Source organism: Aethalodelphis obliquidens, unplaced genomic scaffold (assembly GCF_003676395.1).
Source record: "Aethalodelphis obliquidens isolate GAN/ISIS:26980383/991018 unplaced genomic scaffold, ASM367639v1 scaffold12, whole genome shotgun sequence".
Lineage (NCBI taxonomy): Eukaryota > Metazoa > Chordata > Mammalia > Artiodactyla > Delphinidae > Aethalodelphis > Aethalodelphis obliquidens.
Genome location: NW_020837956.1, coordinates 12,219,530 through 12,237,971, shown reverse-complemented (window position 1 = coordinate 12,237,971; position 18,442 = coordinate 12,219,530). Strand labels below are relative to the sequence as shown.

The window sequence follows — 18,442 nt, the reverse complement described above, 5'->3', positions numbered from 1 at the left end:
GTACACACCCACTAGAAGGGTTAACATTAACAACACTGACAGTACCAAGTGTTGACAAAGACGTGGAGCAACTGTAACACTGATATACTTCTGGTAGGAATGTAAATGATATGGACATTTTGGAAAAATTGGATAATTTTTTTATAAAGTTAAACATATATTTACTGTAGGACCCAGCAATCGCATTCCGATATATCTACCTAAGAGAAATGAAAACGTGTATTCACAAACATATGTACTTGAATGTTCATCACAATTTTATTCATAATGGCCCAAATTTGGAAACAACAAAACGTCCCATCAACAGGTGAATGGATAAACAAACTGTGGCATATCTATACAATGGAATACTATTTAGCACTTAAAAAAAAACCCTGATGAACTACTGATACATAAAATGTCATGGACAGAATTTCAAAAACATTATTCTCATTGAAAGAAGCCAGACACAAAAGATTCCTTTCTGTATGATTCCATTTATATGAAATTATAGTAAAGATAAAGGTATAGTGACAGGACACATGTCAGTGTCGCTAGTCATGGGGTGGGGAAGGAAATTGACTGCAAAGGACAAAAGGGAACTATATCATGAGTATGATGATGATTACATTATAGAAGACATTGTAAAATTCATAGACTTGTACTCTTAAAATTGGTGAATTTCACTGTATGAAAATCATATCTCAATAAAGTTGACCCCCCCCCCCCAAATTGGTCAAAGATTTGAACAGGTACTTCAAAAAAGAGAATATCCACGTGCCCAACAAACATGTGAAAAAGCACAAAACCAGAAGATGTGAAGCAGCTGGAACTCTCCTACACAGCTGGTGAGAATATAAATTGGTACCACTTTGGGAAACTATTTGGCAGTTTCTAAGAAAGCTGAATATGTGCATAACCCATGACCCAACAATATTAGTCCTATTTGTAGGAATCAAAATTTGCAAACAACCCAGATATCCATTCAACAGTAGATAAATGATGTGTATCTGCACAATGCAATACTACACAGAATGAGAATGAATGAACTACTGCTACACATGGATGAAGCTTATAAACATAATGTTGAGTGAAGGAAACCATACACAAAAGGCTGCATTTATTTAAAGTTCAAAATCAGAAGAGATTAAATTATGGTAATAGACATCAGGATTGTGGTTATCTGACAGAAGGTTATAATTGGGTGGGTGCATAAGGGGGCTTCTAGAGTGCCAGTAGCGCTTTTTGATATTCGTACTGGTTATATATGGGTGTGTTCACTTTGTGAAAATTCATTGAGATTCTACCCTTATGATCTGTGCCATTTTTATTTATGTATGTTATATTCAATAAAAGGTGTATTTAAATAGTTACAATCACATGAATACTTGTATAACTGTCATAATGTAGATTTTGAACTAAGTAAATTCTATTTATCTGAATTTGCCCAATCTAAGAATATCTTATAAATGGAAATCTAAACATTCAAAATAGAAAATTACTTGTAGTACAAAAGCACCTTTCACTTTACAAAGCAACACATCAAATGCATGAAAGGAACAAGGATAACACCATAGCAGATCCATTTTTCAATTTTGTACATTTATCCTAAGGGAAGAAATAATCCAACAGAAGCACAAAGCTTGCTGTGAAAATGTTCATTTTAAATATATGTCTGCTAGCTAAAATCAACCCAAATATCCAACCAGTGGATCAAGATTTAATAAATTATTATATACCAGTACAAGATGATAACATACATTTAAAATGATGAATAGACTTTGTAGAAACACTAAAAGTTTTTGCAGGTACAGCGTTAGGTAGAAAAATATAAGATGATAGGTACACCATGATTCTAACTATGTGAAAATGAACCAATGGGTAATATGAAAAAATTAAAAACTTTTCTGTTGGAATGATAGATTTATGGATATTTTTTGGAGGGTGAGGGGATAACCGCCGCCCTCCCCCCGCCCCCACCCCAGCACAACAGAAATATTTTCTCTATTATTTGGATCAGTTAGAGTTCTTTCGTTGCAAGCAACAGAAACTAGCTTAAATAAAAAAGAGTCTTACAGAGTCATACAGGAGTAACTTACAGAATCAAAGGAATTACTAAATACCCAAGAGGAAAGAAGAGAAACCAGAAAGGTTACAGAGATTTCAGAAACAGAAGTTCCCCAACAAATTCTCTAGGATTCTGCCTCCTGATGACTAGTTTTAAATACCTTCTTTCCCCTTGTTGCCTCTACTCAAGATTCAAATTATTGGGAGAGAAAATCTGATTATTCTGGCCTGAGTCAAGTATCCACCTTGTCCTTTGGCAACCAAATCAGAACAACCTGGAATTGGAGAAAGGCTCTTCTTTAAGGAAGAGGGGTAGTGTTGTTACTAGAAGAACAGGGAGTAGAAGGATACTGGGTGGGCCCAAACAGCAGTTCCATGAAATCATACGTCATATTTTCAGTAAATCAGAATACTACTACTTTTTCTCTTATATTAAGTGAAAATATGCTTATTGTAAAAAATTTGCAAAATTCAGTAAAGTGTAAGGTAAGGGACTAATGCAAAAGCAAGCATCGCTTATCCCATTATCCATAACCCTATAGTAATTATCTACTGCTGTATAATAAATTATTCAAAACTAGGATGTCTACAAGCAGAAAGTAGATTAGTGGTTTGCCTAGGTCTGGGGGGAGTTGGGAGACTGGGAGATAATAGCTAAAGAGTACAGGATTTCTTTTTTTTTCTTTTTTTTTTCAGGATTTCTTTATAAGGTTCTAACATTGGATTACGGTGATGGTTGTACAACTCCAAATATACTAAAACCATTGAACTTTCAACAGGCGACTTATGGTATGTGAATTATATCTGAATAAAGTTGTATTTAAAAATACTAGTGTAACCAACTGTCCCAGTTTGCCCGGACCTCCCTGGTTTTAGCCCTGAAAGTCCCATATCCCAGGAAACCCCTCAGTCCTGGTGAAACCTGGACAGTTGATCATCCTACTCAAAATTCAGCAGCTTAGGGCTTCCCTGGTGGCGCAGTGGTTAAGAGTCCGCCTGCAGATGCAGGGGACACGGGTTCGTGCCCCCGTCCGGGAAGATCCCACATGCCGCAGATCGGCTGGGTCTGTGAGCCATGGCCGCTGGGCCTGCGCGTCCGGAGCCTGTGCTCTGTAACAGGAGAGGCCACAACAGTGAGAGGCCTGCTTACCACAAAAAAAAAAAAAAAAAAAATTCAGCAGCTTAAAGCCATACACATTTGTTATCTCATAGCTTCTCTAGACCAAGAATCCAGGCGGAGCTTAACCATGTGGTTCTGGCTCAGGGTCTCTCATAAGCTTGCAGTCAAGTGGCAGCTGGGGCTGCAGTCACCTGAAGGCTTGACTTAGGCTGGGGGGTCTGCTTCCAAGTTTACTCATGTGGTTTTATCAAGAGGCCACAATGGGGACTTCCCTGGCGGTCCAGTGGTTAGGACTCCACTGCAGGGGGCCCGGGTTCAATCCCTCGCCAGGGAACTAAGATCCCACAAACTACACAGTGCAGCCAAAAAAAAAAAAGAGACCTCAACGTCTTGCCACATGTGTCTCCCCATGGAGAGAGACATGGCAGCTGGCCTTCCCCAAGAGCATGTGATCTGAGAGAAAGGCTAACTTGGATGCTGTAGAGTCTTTTATAACCTTATCATGAAAGTTGCACAGTAGAAGTGATGACACTACTTCTGGAACAATGTGAGAGGGAACCACACAGCGTGTGAATACCAGGAGGCAAGAATCATTAGGCTGTCCTGTAGGCTGGCTCCCAACTCTAACCTTGTCAGCATTTTACTAACGTTTTGCTGATCTTTAAATTGTAACAGACCCAATTTAGAATAGATGGACAATTTAAGAGTGCAAGTATAATAGAAAAACATACAGTGATGAATACCTTTGCACATAAATTTTACTTCTCTTTCTGGTTATACAGCATAGATTTCTAGATGTGCAATTATTAGGGTACATGGCTTAAGCATCTTAAGACTTGTCATATATTGCCAGAATGCTTTTCGGATATTCGCAGTGTATCAGGGTGCTCATTTCACCATCCCCTTGCTAGCCTCAAATATTATTGTTAGTAGCTCTGCCAATTTCTAAGTGAAAAATTGTATCTCCTTGTTTCAGAGCACCTTTTTAATAGCGAGGTTGAACATTTTTCCATGTGCAGTGGCCCTTGCTAATAAATAAACATGTAACAGGCCATAAATCCTTTCCAGATATATTCACGCTTTCATTTAATATTTGTTGAGTGCCTAGTGTAAGAACAAGGAAATGTCTCTGTTCCTAAGATGCTCATATTCAAATGAGAGAGATGGACAAGGAAGCAGTTCAATACATTTTAATCTGAGGAAATATTTAAAAAGCACAGAGTCAAGAAACCCTTGGGTTACTGGTGGAAACTGCAAGTACTTTTCTCTTGCTGGTGCATCAAATACAGAGCTGAGGGATGAGGGAGTGTTAAGAGAATCAAACCAGACAAGGGAGCTCAAATTAAATCTTGTTGGCCTTCTCAGCCTCATTAAAAAGGTTAGACTTTATCTCTGAAGGCAAAGGGAAAGCAGGGGAGAGCTGATCAGATTTGTGCTTTTGGAATTTCCCTTTGGCTAAAGTGTGGAGAAAGAATTGGAGAGGGGTAACAATCGAGGTAGGATGGCCAGATGGCAAACAGCTGTAGTCTAGGAAGGCGTTGAGACTGGCCTTATCCCAGCGAGTAGCAGGAAGAATACTGAGGTTTAAGTAGCATCCCTTGTTTCAGCCTAGGTCTCTGAGAAAATGAAGCAATAAAACAAAAGATAGGCAGATAGAGACTCCCCTGGTGGCTCAGTGGTTAAGAATCTACCTGCCAATGCAGGCGACACGGGTTTGAACCCTGGTCCAGGAAGATCCCACATGCCGCGGAGCAACTAAGTCCGTGCACCACAGCTACTGCCTGTGCTCTAGAGCCTGTGAGCCACAACTACTGAGCCTGCGCTCCACAACTGTTGAAGCCCGCGCACCTAGAGCCCGTGCTCCGCAACAAGAGAAGCCACTGTAATGAGAAGCCCGTGCACCGCCACAAAGCGTAGCCCCCGCTCGCCGCAACTAGAGAAAGCCCACGTGCAGCAACGAAGACCCCACGCAGCCAAAAATAAATAAATAAATTTATTGAAAAAATATATATATAGGCAGATGGACTCCAAAACCTGCCATTTATTGCTGAAAAAAACTACCATAGAGGTCTTAGCTTAGTGTGAGAGCCAGATGAGATGCTAAGTAAACCCCCAGATGAGGGCAGGCTTCTCTGAGGTGAATGTTGAGGTGGGCCACCTGGATCCCTCTTCAGAAATAAAGGACTTATTCCTCTGGCTGCCTGGAGGGCTGCTTCTGCCCTCAGCTAGCAGCTGTTTTTAGGGAGGGCCTTGGCTAAAAAAACCCACTAGCCCAGTTACGTCTCCTTGGGGTGGCCAGCATCCAATGACTGATCAGGGAGCAATACAAAGCTTTGGTCCCCCACCCCCAATTTGAGACAACTCTGGAAGGTCATCCGGGCTTTGGAGCTCCCCCAAGGTCAGCTGAGGCCTCTATTGAGACTGAATCTCAGCTAAACTTCTCCCTTTGCCCAATCTTGCTCCTTTCTCTTCCCTTCCTGTTCCTGTTCTTCCCATCCTATCCTGTTTTTCACCTTCCTGTTTTTTTCTTCCCTTCCCTTTCCTTCCCCAAGTATTGATTCCAGAAGCACTACCTCCTGCACACTAATATCTATCTCAGAACCTGCTTCCCAGTGAACCCAACCCGTGACACCTCTGGAGAATGCTTTACCTGGAAGATTAGAATGTCTGTCCCCTGTAACTAGCGGCCAAGAGGATGAAGAGTGACTCAGACCTAACGCACCCAGATAAATCCGGGGTCAGTCCACCTTCCCTGAGACAGAGTGCTTAAATGGCATGGAGAGATGCCAGGAGTAAACACCACCTATGTGTGCTCAACAAAGCAGGAAACATTAGGATACCATTGAGTGATATTAAAGAGATAGAATCACCAGGAATTAATGTATTGGATATAGGTGAGGAAAAATAGGGCCAGTCAAGAATTACTCCTAGGTTTCTCATTCAGGTAACGGTGGATGGTAGTGCCATGTAGTGAGATGAAAGGAAAAGCATTTATTTGGAGGAAAATATGAGTTCAGTCTGAGGTGCCTTTAGGATGTCATGGTAGAGTTTTTCATTAGGCAATTAAAGGTAAATATCTGGAGTTCAGGAGCGTGACCTGGAGTAGCAATGTAATGTGTATGCTCATCAGTATATGCCTAGTAATGATGAGGATCCCACAAGGCCGACAGAGAAATAATTTAGGGAACAGAAGTCAATTTATTTTTTAAAAGCCCAACAGGGCTTCCCTGGTGGCGCAGTGGTTGAGAGTCCGCCTGCCGATGCAGGGGACACGGGTTCGTGCCCCGGTCCGGGAAGATCCCACATGCCGCGGAGCGGCTGGGCCCGTGAGCCAGGGCCAGTGAGCCTGCGCGTCCGGAGCCTGTGCTCCGCAACGGGAGAGACCACAGCAGTGAGAGGCCCACGTACCAAAAAAAAAACCAAAAACCCAACAATCTCTAGTGCTTTCAGAAACTTGAGAAGATATTACCTACCTAAAACAAGAGCAAGGATGTGATAAAAAGAATGATCAGAAATATGAGGAAGTCTTGGGAATGAAAATATGATTAGCAAAATAAAAGTTTCACTGGAAGGGTTAGAAGGTAGATCTCATAAATATCCCAAAAAGTAGAATATGAGAGAAAAGATGAGAGAAGTAAAGGATGATTTCAAAAGATCCAACAGTCAGTTAACCGTATCTTTATGTAGATCCTGTCCTGGTTCTTTTATTTTAATTAATTAATTAATTTTTGGCTGCGTTGGGTCTTCATTGATGTGTGTGGCTTTCTCTAGTTGTGGTGAGCAGGGGCTACTCTTCACTATGGTGCGCAGACTTGTCATTTCGGTGACTTCTGTTGTTGCGGGGCGGGCTCCAGTAACTGTGGCATGTGGGCTCAGTAGTTGTGGCTCGCGGGCTCTAGAGCACAGGCTCAGTAGTTGTGGTGCACGGGCTTAGTTGCTCTGCAGCATGTGGGCTCTTCCCGGACCAGGGATCGAACCCGTGTCCCCTATATTGGCAGATGTATTCTTAACCACTGCGCCACCAGGGAAGTCCCTGTCCTGGTTCTTTTTATTATTTATATTCATCCTTGGTTTCTGGATCTGCTTTTAGTTCATAGAAGCAAAGGCTAGGGGCTTTGTGTTAGGCTGGAGGAAAGGATCTGGCAGAGGGGAAGGAATGGAGGGCGAGGTGAAGAAGGGATAACTCATGGGGTGCTCTCCCTGAGAAAGTTAAATGGGGTGGTCCTGAGCTCTGGTGCAGGGGCTCACCTTAAATGGCAGGATACCGTTGCTTTGTGCAGGGGTGGAAAAAGTGTGTGCAGGTGCAGATGACTTCATAGTCAGTGTCTTAGTCCTTTCAGGCTGCTGTAACAGAATACCATGGACTGGGTGGATTACAAACAACAGAATTTTATTTCTTACCGTTCTAGAGGTTGAAAAGTCCAAGATCAAGGTGCCAGCACGTTCAGTGACTGGTGAAAGCCCCCTTCTTGGTCCTCACTGTGTCCTTACATGGGGAAAAGGGCAGGAGAGCTCTCTGGGACCTCTTTTAGCAGACTAATCCCAGTTATGACTGCTCCATCCTCATGACCTAATCACCTCCCGAAGACTCCACCTCCAGACACCATCACACTGGTGATTAGATTTCAGCATATGAGTTTTGGGGGAACACAAACATTCAGTCTATAGCAGGTGACTGGAAATGGAGGGAGTTCTTTTCTGTTGGTTTCTATGTTCTCTGTGAAGTATGGGCACTGTCATCTGTTGAAGCTTACTGGGTGAGCAGGGAGGTTGGGGTGGGCTATGTGTAGGGAGCTCTGAGAAGTATGGAGATTTGGGGGAAATAGTCTAAATGAAGGATGAAAACAACAACCACCAAAAAAGCTGCATAGGGAAATAAGAAATGATTGCCAGGGTACTCCGAGGGCCCCGCTGAGTGGTAGGTGAGTTGTAACACCAGTGGAAAGTTGAGAGTAGATTTTGACAATCAGAGCTGAAATGAGGAACCTCTCAAAAAGAGGAGGCAAGCTAGTTTCATGACAAAAAGGTTCTCCTGAGAAGAGAGTCGCATAAATGAGAAAGAGAAAAACATCCTCCTATGAGTCACAGGCCTCACTTTCATCAGCTCCCTGGTCCTGCTTTGATGTTTACAAAGGGACAAGTGATTATCAAGGGGAAAGGTGAAGGAATAATAAACCAAGGACGCAGCAGAAGGAAGCGACTACGGAACCCAAAGAAGGGAGGGGCCAGCATGCACCCAGCTGGGAGGAAACAGGGGAGAGGGCTTCCTGAAGCTCTCTTCATAGATCAGCCCCATCCCCGCTCACACAGAAACTCCCTACAGCGATCAGACACTTGGTTGACTTCACTGCTCTACTCTCAGCATCTAGAACAGAGCCTGGCACCGCATAGGTGCAAGATAAACATTTGGTGAATGAATGAAGTCCATGGTGCAGACACAGGCTTTTTGAATGGCTGAGTGCACCGAAGTCTGCTGTTTTGTTTTTTCTTCCCCTCCTTTACAAAAAGTTTTCAAACAGCCTTTGGGCCTGCTGGGGCCTTTTCCAAAGACACCTAATCCGACTGCTGCTCCAAAGGCCTTGCCGCCTACTTCCCAATCAGAACTGCCTCTCTCCGTCCTTGTTGGAAAGGGAGGCACAGCTTGCTTTGCAAGAACCTTGCATAGAAAGTGGTGAAATCTGGGCTGTTTTTCATCTTTTTCAGCCTCATTTCCTAAATTAAAGAAAGAGAGATGTAAGGAATCTTAGGAATATGAAACTTCTCTGGAATGATCTTTATTGAGAGGTGCTTGGAACCAGCTGAAATCCTGAAGGGCTGTCAAGGCAGCCACGAAGAAAGGAAAATGACAGATAACTTCAACGATCGTAGCCAAACTCTGAAAAAGATATGTAGAGCAGCTGCTATTTTTTCCTTCCCAGAGTGGTTTGCCTTTCCCCTAGTTTAGTAATTGTTGTAAGATGGCTTTAGATTATTTTGGGGTAGAGGAGGAGAGGGAGAAAGGAATCCAGTGTTTAGGAAGTAGCATGATGTGGTTGGTGGTACCCTGGAAGCTGTGTAATTTACACAGCTGTTTTATCATACATGCTGACTTCCTCTCCTTTTAGGACACCCCCGACCGTTAAGTAGGGTTTTTATTTATGGCATTCTCCTAAGGAGATTGTTCACAGCATTTGGGTCCCCCTTCCCAGTTCAGTCTGTCTTTGTGGTCTGTAAATCATCTCTCCAAAGGCTTCATTCGTGGTGAAGGGCTATTTCGTCTGCCCTACAACTACCAAAAAAGTGCAAGAAAAATTGCATGTAGTCAACCAAATGGGCGAGGAACACTTGGCTGCACTAAAGAATTGCCAGCCATGGTATTCTCAGCTTGCCCTTTTGCTGTGAGCAGTGCACAAAGTCCCCAGACATTTTCCCTGAAATCTCCACCTCCCCACTGGCAAGGCCAGAGGCACTGAGAGAACGGGGTAGGAAGCTTGTAGAGTGGCGATTTGCTTGCACCCTTGTTCTCACCACATTGTGAGGTACCTGCTTCGGAATTGAGCTAGTGGTGAGAAAGGAACTGAAACTGATTTGCCCATGGTCGGTCTGAGTGAATGTTGACCCAGGACTGAAGCACAGAATCTCTGCACCCCGGCCTGGCTTGTGGCACGCTGGGCTGAGTCACAGCTTCACCAGGAATGCAGCGCAGAGGCGCAGATGCCTGATCTGGAGCAGGCCTTTAGAAAGGGGAGGGTCTTTTCCTAAACAGAGTGAATGCCTACATTCACAGAGCTACAAGGGATCTTGAAAAAAAAAAAAAAAAATCACACACTACAGGTAAATAAAGAATTTTTCTTTCTACCCCTCCTCTCACCTCCATTTCAGGTTTCTACTTTCCGCCAACACAGATTTCACTTTGGACTGTATCGTTTCATCTTTTCAGATATTTAAATATATGTATTATTTATCTGTATATTATATATTTTTATACATATGTGTGTACACACACACACACACACACACACACACACAGAATTAGAAAGAGAGAGAATTTTGCTTTGACCTGAATGGTATCATACAGTGTGGATAGTTCCCCAACTTGCTTTTTTTTCTTTTTTTTTTTTAATTTAGCCATGCTTTAACCACGCCTCTTGGAGATTTTTCTGTGTCAGTATGTTTTAATTCTTTTTGACTGCTGCGTACTCTTACATAAGCCAGATGCATCGCTATTTATCTAACTGATCCTCTTTTGATGATTATTTAGGTTGCTCTAGGTTTTCACTACTACGGATAGTACTTCAGTGAACAACCTCTTACCACTTTCCTTCTTGCACCCATGCAAGTATTTCTGTAGAGTAGATACCAAGGTTGTGAGACTGCAGAGTGAAAGGATTGATGCATCTACAGTTGGAAGGGCTACTGCCCAATTTGTTCTCCAAATAGGCTTGCCCAGTTTATATTCCCAGCAGTGGTTTAAGAGAGTACCTCAATTCCAATATGCTTGTCAGTGCTTGATATCAATCTTCTTACTTATTGCCAGTTAAATGTGTAAAATGGTATCCCCATGCTTTCATTCGCATTTCCCCCTAAAACGGTGAGACTGAGCATCTTTTCAAATGTTTGCCATTCACGTTTCCTCTTTTCTGAATTGCCTGTTCATGTTTTTTATCCATTTTCTATTTTGTTGGTCTTTTTTTTAAGGATCTGTAAGAGTAAGTCCTTTGCTATGTATGTTACCATGATCTCACCCAGTCTATCACTAGAATTTTAATCTCATTTATGGTTTCTTTTGTTGAACAGATTTAAAGTTTTGATAAAGTGAAGCTTCTTAACCTTTTCAATACTTTTCTTTATGGCTTTTGCATTTTGTATATTGTTTCAGGAGATCTTTCCTACCCCCAAGATCAGAAACATGGTCTTCTATACATTTTCTTTTAATAGTTTGATAATATCTTTGTTTTTTCACCCAAATCTATCTAGAGTTTATTTTAATAATGTGAGGTTAAAAAAAAAAGGCACTTAATTTTTTTCCTAATAATAGCCAATTGTTTTAACATCACTTATTGAAGAGTCCATTCCTTCCCTTATTGTTTTGAAATACTACCTTTATAACATACTAAATTCCTATAAACATGGGCCCATTTCTGGGCTTTCCCTTTTTTTCCATTGAGCTATTGATCAATTTTTGTTCTGTTGGAAATCTATTGAATTTATGGATAATTTGGGGACAGCTGTTATCTTGACAACATTAAGTCCTCCTATTCAGGTCTTTATCTAGGTTTCATAGCTTTTTCCTGTAGTTCTGGCACGTATCTTATTAGTTGTTTTGGCGGCTGTTTTCTAGTTTTTGTCGCTGTTGTGAATGGAACCTATTTTTTTCTCCTTATCACACTTTCTATTTTTAAAATAATTGGTCTACAGACTTTTTTTTTTTTTTTTTTTTGCAGTACGCGGGCCTCTCACTGTTGTGACCTCTCCCGTTGCGGAGCACAGGCTCCAGACGCACAGGCTCAGCGGCCATGGCTCATGGGCCCAGCTGCTCCGCGGCATGTGCGATCCTCCCGGACCGGGGCACGAACCCGTGTCCCCTGCATCGGCAGGCGGACTCTCAACCACTGCGCCACCAGGGAAGCCCTATACTGACTTTTTTTTTTTGCTTATTGATGTTGCATCATTGGTTCTAATAGGTTTTCAGCTAATTTTCTTGGGTTTCTAGGTAACTGATCATGTTATCTGGAAATAGAAACCACTACGTCTCTTCATGTGTTTTGTCAGGATTCTTTTAGGTAAGAATAACAGAAACCTAATTCAAATTAACTTAACCAAAAAAGGGAAACTATGGGCTCACTTAACTAATAAGAAGCCAATGTGTCTGGATCCAGGTTATCAAATAATATCATTAGATCTTGGTCTTGCTTTCTCTGTCCCTCTAGTGTACTTCCCTCTGTCTTGTCTCCATTTTCTAGTCAGTATATCCCTGTAGTGCCAAGATGGCTTACATCATATATTCTCTCAGCAAAAGCCAGAACTTCCTTTTTAGTGTTTACCTGTTGCTACCTGCCGAAATTCTAGGATGGTTTTTTTTTTTTTTTTTTTTTTTAAAGAAGATGTTGGGGGTAGGAGTTTATTAATTAATTAATTTATTTTTGGCTGTGTTGGGTCTTCGTTTCTGTGCGAGGGCTTTCTCTAGTTGTGGCAAGCGGGGGCCACCCTTCATCGCGGTGCGCGGGCCTCTCACTATGGCGGCCTCTCTTGTTGCGGAGCACAGGCTCCAGATGCGCAGGCTCAGTAGTTGTGGCTCACGGGCCTAGTTGCTCCGCGGCACGTGGGATCCTCCCAGACCAGGGCTTGAACCCGTGTCCCCTGCATTGGCAGGCAGATTCTCAACCACTGCGCCACCAAGGAAGCCCTAGGATGGTTTTGATTCTTTGATTTGGTCACATGCTCATCTCTGAACCAATCATTTCAGTCAGTGTGTTAGAATATACGTATAGACAGAAAGTAAGACTGGTTCTCTAAGGAAAATTGGAATGCCATTATCAAAAGAAGGGGAAATAGATGCTGGGTAGAGCGAAAACAGAAGCTGTCCACTACCGTATTCAAACCTCTTTCAATATTTTCAATATTTAAATCTCTGATTTCTTTTCTTTGGTCTTATAACCTTCCCCTCCATTTTTTGTCTGGTGTGAATTCTTCTCCATGTTGTTGCTTCTACTTTTGGCTTGCTTTCTTAGCATTAGTTTCCTCCCTCCCTCCCTCCCTTCCTGCCTCCCTTCCTTCCTATGTCCCTCCAAACTCAACCTTCCCTGTTTAGTAGTTTTGTGGTTCCTCCATCTAGTTCCTGGGACTCCCAGGCCAGACCTTGATCTTATCCTATAGCATTGTAGATCCAATCCCTTCTCCAGAGGCAAATTCTGGCTGTGACACTGTGCCTTACACTTCCACCCTCCCTAGGTATGTCAGTTTGTTCAAGCCCCTAGTCCTAGGCAGCTGCTTTCAAGGGGGCAGCCCTGTCCGGCCCTTGATTTCAGGTGCCTCACATGGGAGATGTTTAGCCCTTAATACCCTGCATGAGTCCAGTTCCTGAATGCCTCTGTTGGCTTTTGGCTGAATCCTGCAGGTCTACAGCTCTAGGCCACTTACTGTATTATTTCCATTCCATTTCTGGGCAGCAGAGGTGTTTTTGAGTGTAAACATGTCTGACATCTCTCCCATTTTATATTTCATCTGTTATCACTATCATTTTGTATTAGAGTGGTCCTCAGAGCACTGTAAGTCCACTACCATTTGCTCTCTCTACTGTTCGGGATCTAGCTTCCTCCCATCCCACCTTTCTCTGAGAAACTGCTCTCTCTGAGGTCACCACTGTGATTACTCAGTCACCAAATTAAATGGCTTTTTCCTTCAGTCCTCATTTTTCTTCACTCCTCTGCAGCATCCAACAATGTTAATCGCTCTTCCTTTTACCCCTCTCTGTCTTTGGCTAATACAGTGCTCCACTGTCCTGGTTCACTACCTCTTCTGACTCTTCCTTTTTTTCTAAGTTTATTTGTTTATTTTATTTTTGGCTGCATTGGGTCTTTGTTGTTGGATCTTCGTTGCTGCACACAGGCTTTCTCTAGTTGCGGCGAGTGGGGGCCACTCCTCGTTGTGGTGCGTGGGCCTCTCATTGCAGTGGCTTCTCTTGTTGCAGAGCTCGGGCTCTAGGTGCACAGGCTTCAGTAGTTGCGGCACGCAGGCTCAGTAGTTGTGGCACGGGCTTAGTTGCTCCGTGGCATGTGGGATCTTCCTGGACCAGGGCTGGAACACATGTCCCCTGCATTGGCAGGCGGATTCTTAACCACTGCGCCACCAGGGAAGCCCTGACTCTTCCTTTTTTTAAACTGCTTTCACTTCCTCCCCATGTTTTGTAACTGTAGATGTCCCCAAGGCCTTTGACCTCTTGTTTCACTCTCTCTTTTACCCTTACACATTCTCACGTCTTCAGTAGTCTCTAAAATGGAGTCCCTATCTTTACCCCAGGACTTTTTCTGCCTGAGTTCTATAGCTATCCATCTGCCTGTTGTAGTTCCACTTGATGTCTTGCTGTTCCATCACATTTCCTCCCTTTTTGAATCTTCCCGATTCCATCACAGATACTATCTTTCTCCTAGTTTCTCAGGGTCAAAGTCATACCCATCCTTGATTCCTCCTATTTTCTCTAGAGCCAGTTAATTACACATTCTATTGATCCTCTTGCCTTAAATTTCCTCTTTCTTGCCATTGCACTGTTCACACATGTGCTGTGATCCCTATCATTCCTCTTTTAGACCACTTCAATGTTTTCCTAACAAAGCAAGGTAGTTGAAACTGGCAGAATTTTGATGAGTTTGTGTCAAAGTTTATGATTCTGGAAACTCCCTTCCAGAAAAGACTTAACTTATAAATATTCATACCTTTCTTCCCTGCCACCTTACCCCTAATGAGGAGGAAGAATCCTTTATTGTATGGACAAAACATCAAGACTGTTATATTGTATTGATCACACACACTGTGGGTTCAGTCCAGAAAGGCTAAATTTTTCTATTAGAAAGAGCAAGACACTATCAACAGAAAAAAATTCATTTGAGCTGAGACTTAAAGGATGAGTAGGACAACCTATTTGGACAACCGGGGGAAGAGAGGCTTGTATTCCAGATAGAACAGGAAGCATAAGCAAACCAAAATATAACATGGTGCCTGTGAGTGAGTTAGTGAGTGTGTGTGTGTGTGTGTGTGTGTGTGTGTGTGTGTGTGTGTGTTGGGGTCTACAAAGAGTCACTGTGAGCCAGGGGGAATGGAGATAAATGAAGCTGGACAGAAAAGCTTTCCACACCAAGTTAAGGACTACTGTTTGGGGTATCATGGATGCATTGGAAGTGGGCGTGGGGTAACATGGCCGCATTTGTAGCTATTTGGATTGCATCTTTCGCTAAGCAGGATTTAAGGGAGAGAAGGAATGGGTATGTATTAAGGGTTCTGATGAGATTGTGATTGCTGCTCTGCACTGCTTCTTTAGGGCTGCTTGTGACCAGAATTGCTGAATGGGGGAGTATCTGTGGAGAAGGAATGCAGGAGCAGCCCTCAGCAAAAAGGGGCTCCTGGGCTCGTCAGAATGTGTTTGCCTGGTGGGGGACCAAATCAAGGTTTAGACCAGAGGAGCTAGCATCACGGCTGGGAAGATGACTGCATGGGTTATCATATCTAAAAGGGGTTTCATAGATGAAACTGAGGGCATGAGTCAAATGGAGATCTCAGCCCCGTCATTTAATGGCTCTCCTACTTGTGAAATTCCTGTCGGTCTTTCAGGGCCCATTTGACATGCCAGATGCTCTCTGAAGTTTGTCCTTTAGCCCCTGGCTGGAAGGTATCTCTTTCTCTTTATAAACTCTATAACTTGTGGTTTACAAGTATTTTATAGCTTTGTATTTCCCCTGTGGGTAAAATCTCCAAAGATTGTCTTGCTTATCTTTGTATCTCCTCTATCACCTGAGATTCTGCTCCGTATACACTCTCTACTGAAGAAATAATAACTGAACTGAATGTGCACTTTCACAGGAAAAGTACATCCTACAGGATTTAATAAGTATGAACCTTAAATAATGAAATATTTCAAGGAATTTGAATATTTCAAAGCTCCATCCATACAAGGCCTGAATAATTAATGCAAATATTTGAAGAAAAGAACAAAAGCTTATCTAATAATGCAATACACTGTTCTTTATTTTGGTCCATAAAAGGAGATCTCATGCTTAGTTTTGGTGGTAAGCTCAGCTCTAGACGCTTGGAAATGCAGATTAGGTCAATTACATCACAATTATATTTGAAAATTGAAAAGAAGCATTTTCCAAAAGGCAGATTTCAAATCTATGCCTTTTCAAAGGACATGTCATTTGGAAAGAAGCTGAATCACACCATGAAATATGTGGCATTTCTTTTGGTTTGCACTGTCTTCTGTACTAGTGGTAGGCTCGTGTGATATGCAGAAATGTGCTTAATCAAATTTAGCTTGACTTGCTCAAGTTAAGAAAATGTATATGAAGTGTTTCTGAGATAAGGAGAGGCATATTCTTTTTTTAGCTCACATACCTCCTATGTGGCTGCAGTTGTCTTATTCCCTTATTTGAAAACTTGGCTCTCTTTATAAACTCTACAAATTCCTACTCATTTAGAACAGAACTGGAATAGCCTGGAAACCTATGGAGCTGAATGGTATTTTAGAGTGCTGACTCTCATTTTCCCTTCAGTAAAGAACCCGACGCTGTTACTTGTGTTTATCTTATAGTACACACACTCAGGATTACTCACCTGGGAGCGAGACCTGAGTTCTGGTGCAAGCCTTGTATTTACTGACCTGTGTGATGCAAGTCGTTTGACCTCTGAGGTAAAAGGAGAGGGCTGTTGCCTATAATTCCATGATTCTGCAGTTCAAGTATAATCAACTCGAATGTTCGATGATCTCTTTAAAAATAATAAAAAAAAATTGCTAGTGGCCTTAATAAATGTGTACCATTGAGCCTTGAGTGGTATTTTTGAAATAATGTAAGACAGGGAGAGAGGGTCGGGAGGTCCCTTCCTTTATATGAATTTTATACGGGATGTGTTAGCTTGAGGTAGCACTTGCCTAGTGTTAGGGGTCTATAGATACTACTAGAATTAGGGGAGGTGGAGATAAGGATAATGGAATTTTGAGTTAACAAGTGGCAGAACTGGATGAAAAAACATTTCAATAAAGAAGGTCTCAACAAAGTTTAATCTACTAATTTAATGATAATTAATGGAATTTAGTGGAATTTAAGAGTGAAAAATTTCTACAATTATAGCATGAGGGAATGAATAGAATTTTGTTAGATAAGCCGCTATTGTTTTTGAAATGAAGAGTTAAGAATCAAGCAGTAAATTAGGACAATAACAATTGCCTGGTAAACAGAATCCAGTATGTGTAACTTACTCTCGCTATAGGTAGAATATTTGTTTAATTTTATTTCTGTAAGCCACTTCACAAACCCCTACCAATAATGTGAGTTATATCTTTGGGCTCAACTTTCATTGTCTAAATAATATTCTTGGGACAGGTAATAATCTCCAGTTGGAGCTAGAAACATTTTGATTCAGAAATCAGTTGATTTCTGTATGTTGTAGTATTTGATTTACTTTATCTTTTTCTTGTTCCATTGAAATTTGTTGTTTTTTTCAATGACAAGTTGATGTTCCAGTAATACTACATATATATATATACACACACACACACACACACACACACACACACACACACACAATCCTGAACTTGGCCAAGTTTCCGAACTGTAAATGATAAACCAGATTATGGTTCTTCTCCCCAGAGGTTTAAGGGACCTAGATTAATGGTTTTCCTAGACTCATGGTTCTCCTCCCCAAAGGCTTAAGGGACTCTGAAGTTTCTAAATAGATTTACTTCAAAAGTATTCTAGAGATTTTTTTTTGCTTTTGTTTGACTCATTTCCTTCTTGATAAGATTCTATTTCCTTTCTCTTCCTCTTCACTCTGTTACTTAACATAGCCCTGAAATATGGTGTAGCCCTCCTGAAATACTGCTTTCAACAAATATACTCATCATGAGATAGCTGAAAATTTAGGGGCGTATGTGTTACTTATGTTCCTGTTAATTCTTTGCTTCCCATCCCACTTCTGATTATAATAAACTCTCATATTTGGCACCAGATTTTCTTGCTACCATTCTGACGTTAAAACATCAGTCTGTTCCATTCTCTTTGAACAAAGATTAAACTACAATGCAGTCTTAACACAATAAATAATGTACTTACTGGTTTTGACCTTTGGTTTAGTAATGAGGAGCCTAGGAAGAAAGTAAACCTCTTTTACGCTTCAAGTATGTTGCAGTAGACTCAGTGTTTGTGTCCCCGCAAAATTCTTATGTTGGAACCTAATCCCCAATGTGATGGTATTTGGGGGGGTGAGACTTTGGGAGTTGATTAGGTCATGAAGGTGGAATTAGTGCCCTTATAAAAGAGACCCCAGAGAGCTCTCTTGCCCCTTACCCCAAGTGAGGACACAGTGAGAAGACTAACATCTGTGAACCAGGAAGTGGGCTCTCGCCAGACCCTGAAATGTACTGGCACCTTGTCTTGGACTTCCCAACCTTCAGAACGGTGAGAAATAAATTTCTGTTGTTTATAATCCACCCAGTCTATGGTATTCTGTTATAGCAAGTTGAATGGACTAAGACATATAGCAACCTTGTCTGGGTATCTCTAGGGTGTAGTGAATCAGAATAATTTGGAT

General features: G+C 41.9%; 1 protein-coding gene across 4 annotated transcripts in view; it reads left to right on the top strand.

Annotated features, from left to right (window-relative positions):
* The window catches only part of TMEM178A (transmembrane protein 178A), a 249,482-nt gene that overhangs the window by 16,039 nt on the left and 215,001 nt on the right, over window positions 1-18,442 (top strand). For all 4 annotated transcript variants that reach the window (XR_003434083.1, XR_003434085.1, XR_003434084.1 and 1 more), the window contains exon 3: window positions 2,743-2,835. The gene's annotated coding sequence lies outside the window, so the exon portion shown is untranslated. The remainder of the gene's footprint in view (window positions 1-2,742; window positions 2,836-18,442) is intronic.